At 47.5% G+C, this 18,565-nt stretch overlaps 1 long non-coding RNA gene across 1 annotated transcript; it reads right to left on the minus strand.

Moving 5' to 3' along the window:
• Positions 1-13,805: 13,805 nt before the first annotated feature.
• Positions 13,806-17,108, minus strand: LOC147101079 (uncharacterized). Its single transcript, XR_015073493.1, has 3 exons — positions 17,003-17,108; positions 15,675-15,714; positions 13,806-14,922 (listed from the first exon to the last, which is right to left on the minus strand). It is a non-coding gene; the product is annotated as an uncharacterized LOC147101079 (long non-coding RNA).
• Positions 17,109-18,565: the final 1,457 nt, after the last annotated feature.

The following is an 18,565-nucleotide window of genomic DNA, read 5'->3' on the forward strand; positions in this document are numbered from 1 at the left end:
AAACGGTGATCTTCATAACTATTATAAGCTAACTAAAGAACTAAGTAGGAGAAGTGAGTGACCTTGGCAAAAGTTGAACAGAACAAGATTAACAACTCAAGAATAAGAGATGTGGAATATTTTCTCGGGGCGAAGGTACAAACTTTCCACGTAAGATTGAAACAAGAAACAAGAAAATGATAACATTGCTGGTGGGGGTAAGGATAATATGTCAAATAAAATTTAAGGGTGGGGATGGGGGGGATCTCTTGCTCGAAACAGAACCTTCACCCATGAAAGTAAAAACACAAGGGGATTGGAAATGAAAGATATGGATGAGGCAAAAACTAACCTTCTTACGGATGATGAAAATAAATGACTAAAGTGATCCTTTCTGAAGTGTAAGTTGAAATTTCCCTCACATCAAGAAGGCTGAAAAAACATTGCCCTGCATCAGAAGCAGAGCCCATCAAAGTCTAGACGGCTCCATCAGCCATAAACAATCCCTAAGGTGGAAGACGGGAAATGTCTGTTACAACGAGAGGTCTACAATAATGGAACTTGTTACATAATTAACTCCAGATAAAAGTATACCTGGCCCAAAGAGAATTTTGATCGAAGTGTGGAATTCCAATGTGCCAAACCACTTTCCATTAACTCCCCTTGAAAACTACTTCCCAAACATTCCCATTGTATTGAACTCCTGATCAAAGCAGAGTAATTGAATACGGAAACTGAATCCAGCCATCAGATATTTCCAAATTAAAAGTTTTCTAAATACATAGCAGTAAATGTTCTCTAATAAACCTACCCGTAAAATTTAAATGTTCTGTTTATTGCAGAAGTGTGACTATGTTTGTGTGTGTGTGTGCGTGTGTGTTTTTAAGCGTTTATTAAGATTGAATTGCTGGATGATCAAATGGAATGAGGTAGAGAGATTAGTAAATTTGCAGTTTAAAGGAATCCTGATCTAACGATAAACATCCTGCAGAACTGGTTGCATTTTTCTCTGTCGAACTGAGCCCCCTATCCCCAGGAACCGAGTGAAGAACTCTGAAAAGTGAGTCCCAAGCAGATACACCAACAGAAGAAGAGTACAGAGCTCCACCTAATGAAACTAATGTGAATCGAGCAGTCACTGCAAGAAACCCTCCAACACAACGGGATTAGCAGAGACTGTGCGATGAGGAGATTGTAGGGAGCAAAGTGGCTGAGGTAATGATTCCTATTTATACCAATATTATCAGACATGGTAGGGGGGTGGTGTGGGCTGACAACAAGCACGACTTGAATTAAATATTAAACCTGTTTATGTAAGAAGACTTTGAAAAGTATTTCAGACCTAAAGTTAGCATCAGAAATGTGCGAACAGCAAAACAAAAAAATCCTCAGTTAAAATGCGCACTCAGGAAAATGGATGCATCTAGTTACAAAACTCTGGAAACCTGTATCCAGACGTAGGTTCAGTACCATTTCTGCAGGGATGTATGTTGGAAAAGAAAGAAAGACTTGTGTTTATATAGCGCCTTTCACGACCACCGGACGTCCCAAAGTGCTTTACAGCCAATGAAGTACTTTTTGAAGTGGAGTCACTGTTGTAATGTGGGAAACGTGGCATCCAATTTGCGCACAGCAAGCTCCCACAAACAGCAATGTGATAATGACCAGATCATCTGTTTTTCAATGATGCTGATTGAGGGATAAATACTGGCCAGGACAATGGGGATAACTCCCCTGCTCTTCTTCGAAATAGTGCTACGGGATCTTTTACGTCTACCTGAGAGGGCAGATTTAACATCTCACCCGAAAGGCGGCACCTCCGAAAGTGTAGCGCTCCCTCAGCACTGCACTGGGAGTGTCAGACTAGATTTTTGTGCGCACATCACTGGAGTGGGAATTGCACCCACAACCCTTCTGACTCAGGGGTGAGAGTGGGACTATGAACCCACAAGTTTCTAACTCAGAGGCAAGAGTGCTACCAACTGAGCCACAGCTGACGCATATTCCAGCAGAACCTACTGGATAGCGCCCATGAGCATGAGTGTTGCTCATCATTGCTTCCTTGGCCCAAGGATGTCAAGGTTGATTGTGCGACAGAGCAGCACTCCTTCAGCACTGCACTGGAGTGTCAGCCTAGATTTTTGTGTTCAAGTCTCTGGAGTGGGACTTGATCCCACTTGGAAGTTCCGCCTATAAAGGGAAGAGCATGCGTAATTCAAGACATTTCGGTCAGACTGCACTAACTGGAGGGAATAAACAGTTCCCCTAATTTCAGTTCACAAATGTCAATTCACTAACAGGAAAGAAGTAAAGAATGAAGACTGTGTATATGGGATGAAATTATTAAATGTGTGGGCCTGTTCTGTCAAAGGAACAAGAAATACAACCCCTGACGGCCTCCTAAATTAATGAAGTCATCTAACAAAATAGCTCTAAACTGGTGATTCAGGCAGAGAATAATATAAATTTGAAAGCCACGCTCATTCAGTATGTATCAAAGAGTCATATAACAGAAATCTAATCGAAGATAAAGGAGGTAAGAAGAAAACCCCGGATGCTGGAAATCGGAAATAAAAACAGAACATGCTGCAAGTGTGCAGAGTCAGTCAGTGTCTGAAAGAGAAAGAAAGATTACCAGTTCAGCTGGGGCCCTTCACCAGAAAGGGATTCCATTTGAGTTGGGACACTTGATCAGAGCTGGTGTCATTTCAGAATTTAAATGAGATCTTGACAGGAATGCATGACAAAGAAAAGTGGTAAGAAGAGCTCAAGTGTGAGCAGCGTTTGTGGTTCCCTACCTTGGAAGTTATACTGTACAATATTACAGTATATGGACGTTTATCACATTCATATAATATTTGGTCTCGAGATGTGGCCAATGCTGGCACGGCTGCATTTATTGCCCTTCCCTAATTGCCCTGACTGAGTGGCTTGCTAGGCCAATCCCAAAGACATTAAGAGATAACCACATAATGCGGGGCTGGAGTCACATGTAGGCCAGACCAGGTGAGGGAGCCAGGTTTCCTTCCCTAATGGGCATTAGTGAACACGAGTGGGTTGTTACGACAAGCCTGCATCTTTCACAGTCTTTTTTTCTTCTGGTGCCAGCCCACAAATTGGCGGATTTATCGAATTCAGTTTCACAACTTGCCATCGTGGCGGTACTTGAACTCACGACGTCTAGGCAGCCAATCTAGTAACATAACCACTATTTTAGGATACAATAGCAAAATACTGCGGATGCTGGAAATCTGATGATTGGATTAATGCCCTGACGGAGAACCTGTGAAGCACTGCACCCAAATATGCCGCAACATCACTTCCCGGTGCGAGAACCAGAAACACCACTTGAGACCACGAGAGGAATTCCCTGGCTTAACAGCTGGAAAAATAACTACAATGCAATAAGCTGGCAAATGAGATCATTGACTAAAGCTGGGACATTATGGGTAACCTGAGCTTAAATTCAAAAAACAGATCAGAAATTTAAAAAACTCAAAAGGATCTAGAGTCCAGCGGTGCTGATTAGAGAAACAACTTGCTTACAGTACAGCTGTAGAGGGTGAGGGAGCAGAGGTTACCAGGACGTCATGCACAGGTGCCTAATGAATACCATCCATTATGTACAGACTGGAATCTATACATGAGTCACATGGCCAAAGAAATTGCAAAAAAATATTGTGATAAAAACTAGCAAAACAGAAAACACGTCTTACTAACATTTGAAGAAAAAAAGACCCAAAGATGACTAAAAACATACGCACAACGATTAAACTGCGGACAGGTTTGACACAATTCAGCTTAGAAAGAAAGATCAATCTTGCATTTATATAGCGACTTTCACATCCACAGGAAGTCCCAAGTGCTTTACAGCCAATGGTAATGAGCTTTTTGAAGTGTAGTCACTCTGGTTATGTAGGCAAACATAGAGCAACACCTCCACTTTACCAGCAGTCTAACAGAGGGTGAGTGCTGTGCCCCTCCATCATTAGCCCAACAGACCCAGTTTCCTGTCTCCAAATCTATTGTGCCAACAACATTTTTTTACACCAAACAGAATTTGGGATGGCTGATTAAAAAAAAAAGCTGTAAATATTTTTTAAAAGTCGAACACAACTTTTGCTCCTTTAAAATTTCCCAGCAGCACTTTAAGGGCTGCTGACACATGACTTGCCCCCTTTTCTCGAGCAAGCTCCCAGTGCCAGGCCCAATATGGGCTGGGAACTTACCCCCTTTATTAAAATGAGGCTACCCATGGAGGTCCTGACAAGGTCAGTGTCCAATCGGGTGGGTGCTATTCATACTGGGCCCACCTCCCACCCAGTCCATGCAGGGACAGAAACCTCAGATCACAGCTTCAGATCAGAATTGTTTTAAAAGATGTTTCTCTAAGCTGTCCCTGTGTCTAATATTTAAACTTTAAGTTAATTTCTATACTTCAGACAAAACTTTTTCCTCATATATTTGTGGCAAGTATAAATTTACACTTTTGGCTTAGTTAAGGAACTTCTAGTCTGCCCTTTTGTTCCTCTGTGTCAGCTGTGGCTCTGTTGGTAGCATACTCGCCCCTAAGTCAGAAGGTTGTGGGATTTCACAATCCCACTCCAGAGACTTGAACACATTTTTTAAAAAAACTAGGCAGAAACTGAGGGAGTGCTGCACGGTCGGAGGTGCCGTCTTTCGGATGAGACCTTAAAGCGAGGCCCCGTCTGCTCCCTCAGGTGGACGTAAAAGATCCCATGGCACTATTTCGAAGAAGAGCAGGGGAGTTATCCCCGGTGTCCTGGGGCCAATATTTATCCCTCAATCAACATAACGAAAACAGATTATCTGGTCATTATCACATTGCTGTTTGTGGGAGCTGGCTGTGTGCAAATTGGCTGCTGCGTTTCCCACATTACAACAGTGACTACACTCCAAAAAGTACTTCATTGGCTGTAAAGTGCTTTGAGATGTCCAGTGGTCGTGAAAGGTGCTACAGAAATGCAAGTATTTCTTTTCTTTTCTCTGTGCTCCTGATTTACCTGATGTAAATCACTGTTATACGGCCTAAATCGCAATTTGTGAGTAAAGATTAAAGTGAGGAAAAAGAAAAAACCCAGTTACATTTATGACTTAGCTAGATGTGTCTTCAGAGCCATGTCAACACACTCAGTTTATTGTGAGAAGGAAGAGAATAGAACAAAATTCATAAATCATACAGGAAACTTTGTGTTATCCGGAGACTAAATGTCCGGCAAGCTCGAGCCACCGGCAAAAATCAGGAGCCGTTTTGTTAGTTTTTTTTTCTTCTCTTGGCTTTTTTTTCAACAGTCTCTCTGAAGCTGTTGCTAAGCTACAGAGACGCTTCCAAAGTACGGGCCGACTGTTTAGAAGCTGTTGCTAAGCAACAGTGTTTGTTGTCAGATGAAAAGCTCCGTATGCTTCAACATTAACGCTGGTGTGTCCGGCAGTTTTGAGGGAACGGCAACAGCTCGGTCCCGTCGGTGCCGGATAGCGCACAGTTTCCTGTAATTTGGGAATGTTGGCCACTCTGTGTTTTTGGATTGTCCGCAGTCAGGGTGCACTGTCATTTTGGTGGAGTGTTTCTGTTACGTTAGCAACTCATGACAACATGCCCCAATTAAGAATGATAGCACCAGCAATATCGTAAGACTGACGAGGGGAGATTTTCCTCGGTCCGCGCCCTGGATCGCCTGGAAAATCGGGCAGCTTCCTTTACCAACGTGTGCTCCGAGCTGCTCGAGTTCCTAACACTCGACCCAGGAAGATCTCCCCTATGGATTCATTGGGAAAATGACTTAGCCCACACTCCCAATGAGGAGCGTTAGTGCAGAGAGCAGCGATCAGCAAATGGGTACTACACTGCTGTATCACTATCTCTGACCTGTGCTCCTTTGAATGTGGTTCTCTACTGGGAGCACAGGTTTGGTGAACTTATCCATTATGTAAATAATAACATAAGAATTGGGAGCTGGAGTAGGCCATACGGCTCCTCGAGCCTGCTCTGCCATTCAATAAGATCATGGCTGATCTTTGACCTCAACTCCACTTTCCCACCCGATCCCCATATCCCTTGATTCCCCTAGAGTCCAGAAATCTGAGCCTTGAATATACTAAGGAGGAATGCTGATTATTTTTTGTAAATGTTCTCTGCACAGAATTATCCTCCTCCACAGGTGATCACCCCCTAGTTTTAAAATTCTGAGATGTAAGTAACGAGAGTGGAAGGAGAATAAAAAGGTTGTTAAGGGCCTGTTGCCTCTTGTGCAATACCCAATGGTTTCTCATAGCCTTCTCTCACTGCAAATGGTGCTTATTTTAAAGGTGAGTCATGACACTGCATGCTGTCATCTACTATGGTTTCCAATGGAGCCCACTGTTTCCTGCACCATCCTCTGTGAAGAAAGTTTATGAGTGCATAAGCACGTTGCTCCAATTCATTCTTACCTTTAATTGTTGATGCCAGTGTGAGAGCCTAGAAATACTGTTCTCCAAATCAGTAGATAATATGAATTTTGTACCTGCTACCAGGTGTGTGTGTCCCTCCTACTTCCTGAAGAGGGGTTTCTTCAACCCTCTCCATGTGGATGAATGCTAATGGCATAGTGTCAGCTGTGGCTCAGTGGGCAGCACCCTCGCCTCTGAGTCAGAAGGTTGTGGGTTCATAGTCCCACTCCAGGGACTTGAGCACATAAAGCCAGGCTGACACTCCCAGTGCAGTGCTGAGGGAGTGCTGCACTGTCGGAGGTGCCATCTTTCAGTTAAGACGTTAAACCGAGGCCCCGTCTGCTCTCTCAGGTTGATGTAAAAGATCCCGTGGACACTATTTTGAAGAAGAGCAGGGGAGTTATCCCCAGTGTCCTGGCCAATATTTATCCCTCGACCAACATAACAAAAACAGATTATCTGGTCATTATCACATTGCTGTTTGTGGGAGCTTGCTGTGTGCAAATTGGCTGCCACGTTTCCTACATTACAACAGTGACTACGCTTCAAAATTACTTCATTGGCTGTAAAGCACTTTGAGACGTCCGGTGTTCGTGAAAGGCGCTATATAAATGTAAGTCTTTCTTTTTTCTCAAAGCCTTTCAGGGTCTTTAGTGTGTTACAGCCCCCTCCAGTGGCACATCAGGCCCGTGTATTAAAAGCCAGCTTTTTGTGTGAAAATGACATTTTTGCAGGATCAGCTCAGCCAGCCTCATGTAATGCTGCATCAACTTTCCTGCTCTGCTCCAAGACATCTGGCAGTCCCACTCTAAACCTGACTACCGAGCCTTGTGCCAGAGTGCCCTGGAGTGGCTCTTCCCTCTGACTTCCCCCTGCCTGTGAGGAAGCACGTGCACTCTGCTCGGTACTACATCTGATAGGCGGAACACTGTGAGCAGGGGTGTGTGGCATATTGCATTGGGGTTCCGGCGCCCTTTACCACCCGGCGCCACCAGTCACTATCCTGATGAATGGAAATGGCCTTGAGGTTTTGCGGTAGTGACCTGGAACATTTTGAAATAGTTGGCGTGTTCACGGTACAGATTGGATTACTGCTTATGTTTAAACACTGGCAAAGCAGGGCATCAAAAGGTCGTTGCTAACAACGAGCTGATTCAGACCAGTTCTGTTGCACGTGTCTGAGGATTTGAAGCGTTACCATGAGGGCGGCCGAGGACTCTAGCAGTAGGAATCTGCCTGCAGAATCCAGGAGTTACAGGTGGAAGGAAGGAAGAAAAACACAAGAGTGCAAATCCCAGTACACACTGTACAGGCATTTATTAGGCACAGACTCTCGCAAGAACAGATAGTTCCTCAGTGCTCAGTTTTCATGAAGTATCTGCTTCACATTTCAGGAAAATTCCATAGTTTGGGCATCTTCCACAGCACGTTCCTGCAACTTCTCCTATTACATTCCTTAAACTTTGTCTTACTTTAGAACTTAATAGAATCCCTGTTGTATATCATTATACATGTCTTACATATTAACTTGAAAGAATAATATAAGTACAACATGCCCGGGTATAGGATTCTATCCCCCATGGAAAATACAAACCAAAATTCACTAATAATTTTTTTATTCTTAACGGGATCATTTACAAAAGGAACTTAGGGGGAGAAATTGGCCTCCTTTGCGCCTCCCGTTAGCGCCTCGGGGGGGGGCATAAAGGGGCACAAATGGGTTTGCGACTGGGCGCGGCGAATTGGGCGACGCCCGCTTAATTCCCTGCCGCTTTAGCGCTGCGCCCCGTTAACGCCACGGATCAGAACTTCCCTCTCGCCCCCTGCCTGAGCGCCTGCCGTTAGCTACGACAGGTAGAGGAGGCGGTCTGCAGCCGGATGGGCGCTGGAGGAGCGTTATTTAAAGGCCTCAACATCTGGTTTATTTTTACTTGGCAAAGACGGCTGCCTTGTCAGTTTCACATAGGCAAACAAGCGTTTTGAACGATTTCAGCGTTTTTCACTTTAAGGAGTCTCAGAAAAATTATTCACTTTCATTTAGGTGAGATTTCAAAGTGCAACATTTCCATACTTTAATGGGGGCTGTACTGGCATTGGACCTCGCCCTCCAGCGTCACCATCGGTGGCAGAGAGAAAGATTGCAAAATGTGGCCAGAGGGAGGAGGGCCAAGAGGGCTCTCAACAGGAGGCCTTACTCTCCCAGGGTATTCCGGCAGCATTTCTCCTACATTAATCTCACTGAGGACCAGTGTGTTAGAAGGCTCCACTTCACCAAGGAGGTGGTCTCAGAGCTCTGCCACCTCCTGCAGTCAGACCTCAAGCCTCAGATCAGGATCACCACGGCTCTCTCAGTGGCAGTCAAGGTCACCGTTGCCCTCAATTTCTATGCCAGCGGAACAGTCCAGTGTGCAACAGGGGACATAGCTAACATCTCGCAGTTTGCGTCCGCGAGGTCACAGAGGCTCTCTACAGAAGAAGAAGGGACTATATTTCCCTCCCCATGACCAGAGAGAAGCAGCGCGAGCGTGCATGTGGCTTTGCCAGGATAGCGGGCTTTCCCATGGTGCAGGGCACCATTGACTGCACCCACGTCACTTTGCGGGTACCGCATAACAATCCTGAGGTATTCCGTAAACGCAATGGCTACCACTCACTAATGTGCAGTTGGTGTGCGACCACACACGGCGAATCCTGACCGTCAATGCCCGCTATCCTGGCAGCAGCCATGATGCCTTCATCCTGTGCCAGCTCTGTTCCAGCCACCACATCAAGCTCATGGCTGGCTGCTGGGAGACAAGGGCTATCCGCTCTCTACCTGGCTCATGACTCCCCTCCGCAACCCCAACACTCGTGCCCAGCACTCATATAATGAGAACCATGCTGCCACCAGCAACATCATTGAGCAGACCATCGGAGTGCTCAAGCAATGGTTCCGCTGCCTTGACCGCTCGGGAGGAGCCCTCCAGTACTTGGCTGAGCGGGTGTCCCTTTTTGTCATCGTCTGCTGCATGCTCCACAACTTGGCCATCGTGAGGGCACAGCCATTGCCACCAGGCATAGCCACACCACCTCAGGAGGAGGAGGAGGACGAGGAGGAGGAGGAGGAGGAGGAGGACGAGGAGGAACAGGAGCACAAACAACAATGATGGAGGATCCAGCCACTCCTTCGGCCTTGTGGAAGTGCGGTCCGTGACCGCCTCATCAGGCTTCAGTTCCAATGAATTCGAGGCCACTTCCCGCTTGCTCAGCACATCCCCATCATTCCATCAATTTCTCATTCCATACCACACCCCAAAGCTGAAATGAGACACAGCACCATTTCTGCAACATTCCAAAAATAAATTTATCCAAATTCAGTAACCACATATATACAACAAAAATATTAACTGATGACGCTTGTGCAAAGCCTTACTTGCCCTCTTTACAGTCTCCTTTCCTAATCTAGTGCTCCTACGTAGTCTCTCCCCAGTGGCTGCAGCAGGGTTGGTGGAAGGTTGCTGAGTGTCAGTGCCAGAGACTACAAATGGCCTTGCAGGACACCCTCGACCAGCTCTGAGCCTGGAAGGCCCGGCTGTACACTGCGTCACCTCAGGCTGGGCGGCGGAAGTCTGGGCTGGCTGGATGACAGGCAGCGATAAGTGCAATGGCGGAGTGGCAGCGGTGGGATCAGGAATGCTGTCATCCTGAGAGAGGACAGCAGGTTGCTGCTCCACTGACCCACTGCCACTCCCCCGGGGCAGCACCTCAACATCCCTACCAATCTGCTGGAGCACAGATTGCTGGCCTGCTGTGACACTGTGAGATCCTCGGTGGACTGTGGTGGACCCAGTGATGATGGCATCCAGCTGAGACTGCATGAGAGCAGTCTGAGATTCGATGCCACCAACCATCGTCTGCATGACAGCACTAAGACGTTGCGTGGCTTCCGCCTGTGCTGCAATGGAAGCTGCCACATCGCCCATGACACGCGTCATGAAGTCTGGATCCATAAGGTCTCTCTGGGAGTCCACCATCCTCTGCAAAGTGGAAATGATGGGCTCCATGGTAGCACAGAGCTCTGTGCAATGTTGGAGGCAGACTCCTCCATGCTCCTTACCACTGCCGAGGGGCTCTCGAGCACCCTTGCCACTGCACCTATCATCTCGGAGTACATGCCCATGACCCTTCTTGTGAACGCCTCCCCAGCGTGGTCCTCATCTGAGTCCTGTGCAGCAGAACTCGCTGGCTCCTGAGCTACCCTATCCCCTTGGCCTTGCTGCAGCCCGCTCGTCCCCAGTGCATCTCCCAGTGCAGACCCCTCTACTAAACTTGCCTCTAAAGATCGTGTAGTGCCAGTATCTGAGGTGGTGCCTGCGGGTGAGACATGCAGTGACGCGGTGCTTTCTTCCTCTTCCTCTTCTCCAGCCTCACTCTCACTGGGAGGCTCAGGGTCAGGCTGGTCATCTGGTTGTTGATTCTCTGAAAGCATAAAGCCACAAGACAAACGTTAAGGTGAGGGCAGGGGGGCAGGAATGGAGCAAGGAATGCAGACAGTATCAGGAGCTGGAAAGTGAGAAAGGATTGTGGTGTGAGGGGGAAGTGGGATGAGAGAAGGAGAGGGGATGAACATACCCTTGTTGCCCCCAAGGGGGTCAACATTGCCGACGGCCACGCCACCCACCACCTGCTGCCCAATGACTCTCAGTACTCGCTCCTCAAAGTCTGAGAGCTGCTGGAGCTGCACATCACCCCCGCCTGTTCTCTGCTGCTCCCTCTTATTGTGGGCCATCTTGACCTGCAAGAGAAACAAATGTGTGTAAGTCAGAGGCCAGCTTTGTGTTTGGGAGATATGCCTGCCATAATTGAATAGCTGTGATTATAGGCAAGGCGTGAGATGTGGATGTGAGTTTGAGTAGGTGTAGATGCTTGGTGGGTGAGTGGTGGGGGTGTGGTTCTTTGTGCAGTGTGTACAGACTGAGCTTCAGATGGTGGTATGTAGGACCTGTTGAAGCATGTACTCACCTTGACCACCCGAGTGAGGTCGGTAAATTTCTTCCGGCACTGTGTCAGGCTGCGTACGGCCACACTACTGGCCGAGACCTCCTGGGTCACTTCCCTCCACATTGCCCTGAATACCTGGGGCAATGGCCTCCTTCCAGTGTCTGGGAACAGCACTGCCCTCCTTCGCTCCACTCCCGCAGCCAATGCCTCCAATGCCTTGTCCGTGAAACAACGAGCTCTCTCCCTGGGCGTGGGATCAACCATCATGATCAGGGGATTGAGTTGCTTGCAGGTCGCCCTCACAGCCAGCACTGCTGATAATGAGGATCTGCACAATGATGCAACCTCCCCTTTAAGAGCTGGAAGGGGCCAGTGTGAACTATTATTCCCGATTGCATTGCACCTGAAATTCATTATCGCTCTGCTGGCAGTGCCCCTGTAGTGCCCCACTGAGGTCATTAGCACTTGATTTAGTGCTCCAGTTCTTTTCAGGAGTGCTAACAGCCAATTTACTAGAAGCAGAGAATCATTAGCACCTGGCGCTAATTTTTCAAGATTTCAAAAGTTAGCCCAAACCGGGCGCTACCAAATTCCCCTTGAGTGCTGAGGTTTGACTTTTTCACATTCCCAGCCCTAGGCCCAGCACCTACTTTCTCACTATTACAGGGCTGACTGCACACTGGCATCTCTTGTTTTAAGGGAATATATCAGCCCTAATAAACTCATTTTTAGCTTTCTGTTTACACATGCTATTCAGTGGGGGTGATTTTCGCCAAATACTCTCGGCGCTAAAGAGGTAAAGAAGTGGCCAAGATAGGGTCTTAAGCTGAAACGCCAGTTTAGTCCAGCGTTTTGCATGAGACGCCATCTTGGTAAAGGAGTTGAAGCCAACACTAAGAACGGCCACTTGTTAAATAGCTGATTGCCACTTAAAATGCCTGCTAGCGCTCATTAAAGAGGCTGCACGGTATTTTGATGGCTAGTGCTTGTCCTAACGGCCTCTCCTAACAGCGACCAGCGGTTTGGGAGTAAACATGGCGTTGATGTCGATATCAAGCACTTCTTAAAGGGATACTCACCACTTAAAGGGATACTCACCATTTCATGGTCATTGCTGCTGCAGCTGTGACGAGGACCCCTGAAACACATCGGGAGACTTCCTGAGACATTTTGGCACGACTTCACCAACACTCGAGCAACATATATTCCGGAAATTCTCTGAGGATTTCACGTAAGGATAAGGGGTAAGCCATTTAGGACTGAGATGAGGAGGAATTTCTTCACCCAGAGAGTGATGAACCTGTGGAATTCTCTACCACACAAGGCCGTTGAGGCCAACTTATTAAATATATTCAAGAAGGAGTTAGATATATTTCTTAAGGCTAAAGGGATCAAGGGATATGGGGAGAAAGCAGGGACAGGGTACTGAATTTGGATGATCAGCCATGATCTCATTAAATGGCGGAGCAGGCTCGAGGGGCTGAATGGCCTACTCCTGCTCCTATCTTCTATGTTTCTACTTCGAAGGCAACAATCTTTTAACCACAGTGTTGATGCAAAGATCACAATTTTGAATTCTCTTAAAAACCAGTCTCATCATTAACGTTGCAACAGACTCACATTGTGCCACAAGCTTGATGACAGCGCAGGAATTAAACTGTGACTGTGTCTATCCTGCCTCCCCCCACCCATTACTTGTAAAAGGTATAAGAATGGCAGAAAGCCCTTTAGCCCGTCATGCCCATTACTTCAGCACACCAGGTAAAATCTGTAGAAAAACACATTAGCCCCGATGAGTACGGGGAGCCGGGGTGGGTACGAGGGAGGTCAAAAACATCCGAAGGACTCGGCAATCTTAACGGCAGGACCTCATTGATGTTTTTTAATTGGCCAAAATGGACAAACCAGCCGGCGGATGGGAGGCCGCAGCCATGGACCCCTGGGGTCAGGAGGGGGGGAGGAGCCCACGATTGGGAGGGCTAGGGAGAGGTCGGCAACCGGGGGCTGGGGGAGAAATCTGCAATTGGGGCTGGGCAGAGGTCGGCGATCAGAGCTGGTGGGGACGCTGGTGATCGGGCCTGGGGAAGCACTCCCTGCTACCCCTGGCCCACAAGCAGTGCTGAAAGAGGCATGTCCATTGTGGAGCCAGCACCACCTGCCTCCCTTTGACTGCCGAGTTTTCCGACCCCTGGGACACTCGGACGACCCGATAGCCGTTGCCGTAAAAAGGCGGTGTGGACGCATGCGCGGCCGGTTGGAGTTGCATTCCCTGTGTTTAACTTTTTAACACCCCCCCCCCACCGCCGACCCTCTCCCACCTGTTGTGGGCAGTTTAATATCGAGGCCGTTACATTAATCAAACATAATGTAGGAATGACAAATCTAGGCATAAGGTATGACAGTAATTGAGGTTTATTTTTTCTTCTACATTCTCGGGATGTGGGCGGCATTGGCAAGGTCGACATTTATTGCCCGTCCTCACTTGCCCTGAGAAGGTGGTGGTGGGTCCACTGCAGACGGTTTGTTACAGCTGAGTGGCTTGAGGGGCCACTTCAGAGTGCGGTCCACATTGGTATTATGTTAAAGCAGAGTTATTCAGCCACGTTTTGTCAAGGACAACAATCCTGAGCAGTAACTTGCTCAAGGATGATTCAGTGCAGAGCTGAGGGAGTGCAGCACTGTCAGAGGTGCCGTCTTTCGGATGAGACGTTAAATCGATGCCTCGTCTGGCCTCTCAGGTGGACGTGAAAGTGTTTGCAAAGGTTCTGCTGGGATGAATGATGCATTAAGTAAAAATTTATGTGTTACATAATGAAGAAGTACAAGAAGTTGGTCCAGTACTGCACTATTAAAGTGAAATTACAATTAAAGAGCATCGTACAGCTGTGGCTCAGTTGGTAGCACCCTTGCCGGTGAATCGGAAGAGTTGCTGGTTCAAGTCCCACTCCAGAGACTTGAGCACAAAAATCTCGGCGGGCACTCTAGTGTAGTGCTGTGCTGCACTGTTGGAGGTGCCATCTTTCAGATGATACATTAAACCGAGGCTCTCTCAGGTGGATGTAAAAGATCCAATGGCACTATTTTAAAGAGCAGGGGCCTTATCCCCAGTGTTTATCCCTCAACCAACATCATTAAAACAGATTATCTGGTCATTATCACATTGCTGTTTGTGGGAGCTTGCTGTGCGCAAATTGGCTCCTGCATTACAGCAGTGACGACACTCCAAAAAGTACTTCATTGGTTGTAAAGTGCTTTGAGATGTCTTGAGGTTGTGAAAGGCGCTATATAAATGCAAGTTATTTCTTCCTTTTGAAAGGTTACTGGTCAAACACCAGGTAGAGGGAGGTTAACTGCAAACAAGTGCCCAGAATGCGGCTGCCTTTGTGAGGATTATTGAGCAATTTTATTCGGTCCAATGGCATCGGCCAGTCAGCATTTTCTCTCCACTGGAATCCGATGTTGAAATCCTTCTCTTCTCTTTTATGTTCCATTCTTCTGACCAAGTTCATAAACCTATAAATCAAAGTGCAGGCTCAACAGAAGCACAGTGCCAATCTCTTGTCATGCTGCTAAGCAAACATGTCATTCCCCCGGGATTATGTTGTGACGGCTTAATACAACTTTTCTCATTGCTGCTTTGAAGTGAAAGAACACATTTAGATCTGTGAGCCTTTTCTTTGTGTCATCCTTTGTGTTTTCCCGTTTAAGCGCGTATGTTGTCGTAAGCGCCCGAGGTGGACTGAAGCTCACAGCTGTGCCTCCCTGCCTCAGACCTTTATCTAAAACTTTTATTTCAAAACTAGGGAAAGCAGTAAAATAGATTAGGCCGGTCTGTTTTGTTTCCTTAGTTTTTAAAGGCGATAATATCAAATGTTTGTATTAGTCATAATATAAATTGCCTGCATTAAGAAAGACTTGTGTTTATATGGGGGGCAATTTTCGCTGAATACTTTAGGCACTAAAGAGCCGCCAAGGTGGCCAAGGTGGGGTCTTAAGCTGCAACGCTGGTTTAGCCTGCGTTTAGCGCAAGGCACCATCTTGGTAAAGGAGTCGAAGCCAGCACGAGGAACGGCCACCCAGAGGCTCATTAAACAGCTGATTGCCACTAAAAACGCTCATTAAAGATGCTGCACGGTATTTTGGTGGCTAACGTTTCAACTAACGGCCTCTCCTAGCAGCAACCAGCTGTTTGGGAGTAAACACAGCGTTGATGTCGATTTTAAGCGCTTCTTAAAGGGATACTCACCACTTAAAGGGATACTCACCATTTCATGGTCATTGCTGCTGGCGCTGTGACGAGGACCCCTGAAACACAACGGGAGACTTTCTACAACACTTTGTCAAGACTTCACCAACACTCGAGCAACATATATTTCGCAAATTCTCTGAGGACTTCACCTAAAAAGAGTAAGTGCTGAGCTACTCCTCCTTATTGAACACCTTATAGGCATCACCAGGAGAAGGTAGGAAGCTCAACTCAGGGTCAAATATAACACCACGATTGTGAACAGTCTGGTTCAGCCTCAGACAGTTGCCAGGGAGAGGGATGGAGTTGGTGACTAGGAAAGGAGTATGTGGCGGGGACCGAAGACAATGGCTTCGGTCTTCCCAATATTTAGTTGGAGGAGATTTCTGCTCATCCAGAACTGGATGTCAGATAAGCAGTCTGACAATTTAGAGACAGTGGAGGGGTCGAGAGAGGTGGTAGTGAGGTAGAGCTCAGCAACGTCAGCGTACAAGTGGAAACGGATGATGTCGCCAAGGGGCAGCAAGTAGATGAGAAATAGGAGGGGGCCAAGGATTGATCCTTGGAGGATACCAGAGCTAACGGTGCGGGAGTGGGAAGAGAAGCCGTTGCAGGTGATTCTGTGGCTACGACTGGAAAGATAAGAATGGTACCAGGCGAGTGCAGTCCCACCCAGCTGGACGACGGTGGAGAGGTGTTGGGCAGAATTTTGTGGTCAACCATGTCAAAGGCTGCAGACAGGTCGAGAAGGACGAAGGAGGATAGTTTAATGAAGACAAAACTTTACCCCAGTTCATTGAAGTCAAATGTCTTACAACTAAGGCACAACTGAGGAGCCTATCAGAATGAGCCTGTGATAATGCTGAGCCAGTTTTTAAGGTGTAACTACATACTGAATGTGCTACAACCTGTAAAAATTGGCTCATTGGCCTGGGTAGTGAGCATGTCTTTTTCTGTTCGGATTAATTCAGGCAGTAGTATGAGAAGCTGAACATACCCAGGAGTCCCTGTATTAGCTCATCTCTATAAAAGCTCTGCCTGCTTCTTACTCGGTTCCACGCCCGCAGCCAGCCAGATTGAGAGGCCGGCTGGCTGCGGGCGGGTAGGCCTGCGGCACTAGGCCGCACGGAGAAGGGAGGGAGGGTTCTTGCGGGGTTCAGGCCGTTAAAAGGATCAGGTGGTGGGTGGGGGTTGGGCAGAGGATCAGGGCCAGGGTGAAGGGAAGATCATGGCCAGCCTCAACATCATCACTGACGGGGGGGAGGCCTGGGGGGTGATCGGAGGTGATCGCGGGGGGTGGATTAGGCAGGGACCCTGGATCCAAGAGGTAGGTATAAAGGCACTTACCTCCTGGATGCAGCAGTCCCCATCTTGCTGTAACTGTCGGGTTATACGAAGTGTGTGAAACCCGTCCAGCTGCTGTTAAAAACAAAATGGAGGTTAATAAAGAGGATTCCGGCCTCATTATAATATTGAAATTGACATTCCGCCCCCTAGCAGCGGGTTGGCTGCCCGCCCTCATCCTGCTTCCTGTCCTGCCTCCGTTAAAACAGGAAGTTGGCAAGTTGGAGGCGAGTTCAGGCCGGGAATCCGATTGTTAGCAATGTAACTCCCACACTCCAAACCCACCCATTTTTTTTAGGTTAAAATTCGTCCCATAATAGCGGATTTTAACTACCAGTGGGATCCTGGTGGGAATCTGCTGGTTTTAGTTAGTTTTAGTTAGCAGTATGTGGCCATGGCGATTTCAACCGCTGCACCTCATTAACATGCCGCCGATCCACTTCCCATCTAGAAAATCGGTCCCTTGGCCATCTGCCGGTACTCGGGTAAGTGTGGGGAAGGGGATTCTGACCGGGGATGGGGAGCCCAATCGGGAAGGGGACTCCGCCTGACCAACACAAAGGCCTGGAATGGTCTCTTCAGCTTCCCGATCCTCTTCACGCTGGCCTTCATCCCACCCAGGCCGAGGTTCACAGCAGCACTGGGGCTCAATTATGTAATCGAACCCCGATTAGCATATGTTAATTAAAACCCCACCTGCTTTGGGCAGGGCGACTTAGTAGGTAGCACCCTCGCCTCTGAGTCAGAAGGTTGTGGGTTCAAGTCCCCACTCCAGAGACTTGAGCACAAAAATCTAGGCTGACACTCCAGTACAGTGCTGAGGGAGTGCTGCACTGTTGGAGGTGCCGTCTTTCGGATGAGACATTACACCGAGGCCCCGTCTGCTCTCTCAGGTGGATGTAAAAGATCCCATGGCACTCTTTCGAAGAAGAGCAGGGGAGTTATCCCTGGTGTTCTAGGGCCAGTATTTATCCCTCAATCAACATCACTAAAACAGATTATCTGGTCATTATCACATCGCTGTTTGTGGGAGCTTGCTGTGGGCAAATTGGCTGCCGTGTTTCCTACATTACAACAGTAACTACACTTCAAAAAGTACTTCATTGGCTATAAAGCGCTTCAGGACATCGTGAGATCATGAAAGGCGCTATAGAAATGCAAGTCTTTCTTTACACATATCCAGAAGCAGCTCTTAAAATCGGAAATAGCGGGATCATTACTGGCCATTTTAACTGCCTTCCTTCATGGTTTCTGCCGGGCGGGTAGATTTAAAATCCCCCCCCAAATTTCTTCCATACCTAATTTTCCTCCAGTTTACACATATCTTCATCTCTAGCAACGTTCAGTTTGCCCAGGAGCGCTCCCAATTCTGTCTCGCTTGCTCTCTCTCTTCGAGAATCCCCTCTAACAATTAGATTGACTAACCACTGACTGCTATTAGAAAGAATGATTTTGCTACTGATCAAAATCTCGAACTGCAGTCGATTGAAATGTAAGCGCATGGATCCCAGAAGAGCCTTTGTTGCGATTCTGGAGAGAGAGGGAGAAAGAAACAAAATCTCTCAC

Source organism: Somniosus microcephalus, chromosome 24, assembly GCF_052327205.1.
Source record: "Somniosus microcephalus isolate GS21.2 chromosome 24, FLI_Smic_1.0, whole genome shotgun sequence".
NCBI lineage: Eukaryota > Metazoa > Chordata > Chondrichthyes > Squaliformes > Somniosidae > Somniosus > Somniosus microcephalus.